This window comes from Setaria italica, chromosome II, assembly GCF_000263155.2.
Source record: "Setaria italica strain Yugu1 chromosome II, Setaria_italica_v2.0, whole genome shotgun sequence".
NCBI classification, from domain to species: Eukaryota; Viridiplantae; Streptophyta; class Magnoliopsida; order Poales; family Poaceae; genus Setaria; species Setaria italica.
This window is the reverse complement of record NC_028451.1, coordinates 127561-133597: the sequence shown is the minus strand read 5'-3', so window position 1 is coordinate 133597 and position 6037 is coordinate 127561.

The following is a 6037-nucleotide window of genomic DNA, read 5'->3' as shown; positions in this document are numbered from 1 at the left end:
GGGTGACCCGCCTAGAAACACAGGGGCGGGTCACCCCATCACCCGCTTCCGAAAATAATTTCCAGGGGCAGGTAATAACATGGCCCGCCCATAGAAATGGTCAGGTGGAAATAAATTCATAACTTTTTTATATTACCTTGGATGAAGATAAATTTTATATCAAAATTGTATAGCTCGACGAGGTCTAAAACTTTTTTTTTATTTGAGATTGTTTATTACTCCAAAATATCATTCTAATTTTTTCTATTTTTGAAATCTATTTTTTTTTAATTTCAAATGACTTTAGCTATACATAAGCTCTACATCAAACTTGTAGAGCTAGAGGACACCTAAAATTTTGAAGTTAACAAGTTTTCAATTTGAGATTATTTAATACTTCAAAATATTATTATAAGTTCTAAAGTTTCAAAATCTAAAACTTTTGAATTTTTTAAAATGATTTCAGCTATACGGAAGCTCTATTCAAACTTGTAGAGCTCGATGACACCATAAACTTTGAAGTTGACAAGCTTTCAATTTGAGATTGTATAATACTTCAAAATATATAAGTATATGTGAATGTATGGGTATATATATGAGTACATGTGAATGGGTTTAATGGATGTATTTTTTTTAATATAACTTTTTCATGTCATCTCGGATGAATACAAACTTTATATCAAAAACGTAGAGCTCGAGGAGATCTAAAATTTTGAAGTTAACAAGTTTTCAATTCGAGATTGTTTAATACTTCAAAATATTATTATAAGTTCTCTAGTTTCAAAATCTAAAACTTTTGATTTTTTCCAAATGACTTCTGCTATACGGAAGCTCTATATCAAACTTGTAGAGCTCGATGACACCAAAAACTTTGAAGTTGACAAGCTTTCAATTTGAGATTGTATAATACTTCAAAATGTATAAGTATATATGAATGTATGGGTATATGTGTGAGTACATGTGAATGGGTTTAATTGATGTATTTTTTTAATACAAACTTTTTCATATCATCTCGGATGAATACAAACTTTATATCAAAATTGTACATCTCGACAAGACATAAAGCTTTGTAGTTGACAATTTTTATATTTGAGATCATTTAATAGCTCAAAAATGCATCTTAAATAAATACAAAATTTGAGAAATAATTGTAGGGGCGGATGATGGCGCCACCCGCATCTGAAAATAATTTCTAGGCGCGGGTGATGGCATGACCCGCCTCTAGAAATGATTTCACACAAAAAAAAATCATAACTTTTTCATACAGCCTTGGATTAAGATAAACTTTATATCAAACTTGTAGAGTCAACAAGATTTAAAAATTTATAGTTGACAACTTTTTTATTTAAAATTGTTTAATAGTCCAAAAATATGTTATAAGTTGGCAAAAGAAACACAATGCGCCACATCATCGATCCGCACCATCCAAACCAAGCATTCCTATTGGTCAACATTCCTCTGGAATCTTGAGCTCTGATGGGGATAGCTTCTTGGATACGACGAAGATTTGCATCATCGAGTTTGGTACTTGAGTAGTTGCTGCTAGCTCAACGGCTTCTGTATCGCAGTCGTATGACCTCTTCAAGTTTCCGCGCAGGGAGAGTACTCCCTTAGGTCCTGGAATCTTGAGTACTAAGTACACGTAATGCAGGATGCCCATGAATTTGGCCAATGCTGGTCTTCCAAGGATGGCGTGGTATGATGTTTTGAAGTTTGTCACCTCGAACTGGATATATTATGTCCGGTAGTGTTCTTTGGTCCCAAAGGTAATTGGCAAAACCACCTGTCTGAGGGGTACAGTCGCGTTGCCCGTGACGATCTCGTAAAACATAGAGTTCATCGGGGTGAGCATATCGGTGACGTCGAGGCTCATCTTTTTCAGTGTCTTGGCAAACAGGATGTTGAGATCGCTGCCACCGTCGATGAGTTCTCTAGTTAAGTCTGTAGCACGCCAGCTGTCAGTGTTTAGACCTGACAATCTACCGAGGGGGGTGTCCGAGGTAGTGTTTTGGTTGGTGGGGCTCGTCGAGATCAGGAACTCGAAGGTAAATGCAGACACACGGTTTAGACAAGTTCGGGCTGCTAGATTGCTTAATACCCTACGTCCTGTGTGTTGGTTGGATTAAATTGCTTTGGAGGGGGTCTCTGCCTCGCCTTATATAGTCGGGGGCAGGGTTGCAAGTCGGTTAGTTATAAGAATACTAGTCGGATACGACTAGAAGAAACCTACCCTACTACAACGAGTACTTTCCTAATCCTCAACTAGTTCCTATCTTTCCATGTAGACTACGCCGTTCTACGCTATGGTCTCCATGTCAGATGCGTTTTGGTGTCCAGCCTCATATTTAGGTCTGTCCAAACCTTTTGGTGGGTCCATAGATGTATGTACGACAGGCCAGTTACCCTCCACTGCAAATAGCTATTTGTAGCTGCGAAAACTAGGAGTGGGTAGCGCGCCTGCCCCCTGCAAATGCTGTTTCAATCGTCCTTGGAAACTATTTTTTAGTAGTATAAGGCAGTACCGTAGCTATTTGGCGGAACCCACACGTTCCCCTGAAACCCTTTCACAAACTATGCATTGGTGTACATCTTAGCTGTGCAAACAGCAAAATGGAGCCAAGATATTCATGTTCCCTGCAACAGAAGATTTGTCATGATAAAAGAGAGAGAAAAAGGAATCCTAACTCTCTTCCAGAGATGATTGTCCACCACTATTTGACTTCCTATTCCATAGTCCATGATCGATATCACTCTCTACCTTTGACCCACTCCCAACTGCAAGACATATCACGTAATGCATGTTTTTGCAGCGGGAAACACATATAAACCACTGCACATAGTACCTAACTTTCATCTTCTTGACTTCTCGCATATATAGGAAAAATCACTGGTTTTCTGTTGTTTGTGATATGATGGTGCAGAACATATTACACGAGATTCCAATATACACTACTGGAAAACTTAATACCGGTCAGGCGCCTGACCAATATCGCTTGTTCGGTACTGAATGTCACGCCATTTAAAACCGGCCAAAATGCTCGGTACTAAAGGGTTTTTAGTACTGGTCGGTAACACCGACCGGTACTAAACGGCTTTGCGCCTAAAAAATAAAGAAAACAATTGACGAACAGCCGGGAGGCTCCCGCACACGCGTATTGTCGCAAGTCACAAGTCACGAGTCACGCGAATTTCACGTGTAATATGTGCGTGCGCAGTCTGTGAGATTCGAATCCATGAGCTCATACCTCGCACGAACCTTCCTTTATCATCTCACGTGACGTCTCTGTTGAAGTGACATGCGACCTACGCTTGGCGTGCCTCGCTCTAGAGCTGGTGCGCCGATGCTGACATGGGGCGCACGCTTAGGAGTTAGGCCTGGGCTTCTACTCGGGAATGCGGTGCTTGGCAAGTTGGTAGGTATATGCCACGAGCCTTAAAGCCACATGGCTCAAGATCGAGCTTGGATTGGTCGCTCACCTGACCTCGAGCCTAATTAAGGGGTTGCGACGCCGATAATGTCATTGTTCTGTTATCAAAACTAGAGCATGCTGCACCAGTCTAAATAATTTTATTACTCAAAAGCTAGCATAGGAGTATGTCGTACATATGGTTTATGAGAAATCCTGGAACAAGGAAAGATAAGTGAATAAAATGAAGCTAAACAAGAATAAACTCAAGAAAAACAAAGCAATAAAGTCTACAACAACAAATAATTGTAATGGATAAACCATACAAAAATAAAAAGGGCTTTTTGGCTGCTAGAAATTTGTGTGCCACACAAGGTACTTGCTAAGTGCAGCCGACAATGAATTGTTTATCTTTTTTTTTCTCTCAACTACAATAACTCCAACTCTGACTACAAGATCACATCCTGTATTCATAAAATTTGGGCGACAATTTGACCAAAGCCATGTGCCAAGTAGGGAGTGGCATAGGCAGAGGAAAACCGGTGTTTGGCACTATAGCTAGTTTCTTGTGGAATGGTTCACCGTATGGAGAAAAATCCCCCAATGTACGAAGTAGTTCTTTTCACTCGTCCACATCATTTTTTTCTGCGCAAGACGAACAATGACATACGCACAATAACCTTGAAAGAAAGGAGAAAAAAGAAAAGCAACTCTAGTATGAAATGCGGCTATCAGTGCACGTATGTACTAGCTAGTGCACGGCGTGTATAGATGAAATTGGCATAGCTGAATTGTCTTGTCAATTAGGCACATGCATCTTTTACTCGATTTGCTGCTTTGTGTTGACTGTGACCAAACAAATTAACTCGAATGACGGATTACGTAACATGACCACAACAACGAATTCCGTAAGAGAGAAGATTGTTTGAGGATCGAGATTGCCTTTTAATTAGTCGCTTTCCTCATTTTAGCGTGTTGTTTGTGTTTTTTTTTCTGTATCCCACCTTCTCTATTAATACATAGACAGGTAGTTCTCTTGAACAAGAATAAGAGACGTCTTTCTCATATGAAAAGCATCAACCAATCGGAGTGGGAGAGAAGAGGAACGAAGTCGTGTCCTTGTCGTTCCCAGTTTTGAGATTGAGGACGCGATCCAAGAAACCAAGGCAATTGGGCGTCCTACTTGCCCGTTGCCGTTGGACAGCGAGCTAGTGGCGCCACTACCCGCCGTCACGTCGCACTCGGTCCACTTGCCTAGCTAGGTGTGTAGACGTATGTACTACTTGACTACTTGTAGGTGTGTAGAGGTCTACAGTAGCTTTCCTTGACTACCGTGGCCTCGCGATCACGATCCCAGAGAGAGAGAGAGAGATAAACCAACTGCACGATGGAACCAGTACTTGTTTGCTACAAAGTTCATGTGACCCAGCATTTTGGGCCAATCAGATTCGTTGCATTTTCAGCCTGGCTTAACAGTCCATTTCACTTTCTAGCAATGTAGGTTATGCATATCAGTTTCCTTTTCCTTCTTCAAGAAAGCAAAAGAATTTAGGACCTAATTAGTAGGGATTTTCTAAACTTTTATCTTCGGAAACAGGAGAATCCCTACCAAACAAAAAACTGATATTACACAGACAAACATAACAATGATTCCTAGATGGAAATGGAAACTAGAAATTAGAAACCAGAAGAAACATGTTTTTCAGGAGTCGAAAACAGTTTCTCCAGAAACATTAATTTCTTCGAGAAACCAAATCCACGCCGGTCCTAATTAAGCAATTTTGCAAGATAAGCTTTACTGCACATATTACCTAAATTAAATAAAATGCTCTAAGACAAGTGAACGGAAAGACATATTTGCGACAATAACCACTTTGCAAATTTAAATTAATTTTTTGGTGAATTTATTTGCCATAACAAGTTTTTTCCAATAAGAGGGGAAAAATTGAAGCATGTGTTCTCTGGCACGTCATGAAAAATTATCATGCTGAGTTTATCTCTCTCTCTCTATATATATATATATATTCGGCATTTACTTATTATTGCACTAATTAAACAACTTACCTTTCATAGAATTACCCTATATCTAATTTTGTAGGATTGAAAACTGGATGGAATTTTTTTTTGAGTGGTGGAAAGTAAAAGGTACACTAAAAAAGCTTAGTGCACGTCCGGATAGAACTCAGTCACACAATTCAGAACGGGAGAAAACGAGCATTATGTCTGTACAGATCATGAACTGAAAACCCCTCTGGTGTGGTCGACATCTTCACGAACAGCCTCCTTGAATCACTTTCTTTCATTTCGTTCTCAACATCAATATCACCCCATCGAACCACCCAACTTGACAGCGCGCGGTTAAAAAAAAAACAGAGAGAGGCTAGTTGGCTAGTTGGCTTAATCTGTACGCGGTTAAATTAGGTAGTGGCAGCTGATGAAGTGATTGACCCTCTATCATAACATCGATGGATCAAGGCATGCATGCTAACTAATAATTTAGGCAACTTCTAACTTTACACAAGTGACGTATCATCTACAGTTAACATAATCTAGCAGCCCACTATTATAACATATAATAGTTTGCTACGGATGCATACATGACCCACCTTATTTCCTCATAAGTTTCTTAGAGCCCGTGTCTCAGCTGGATG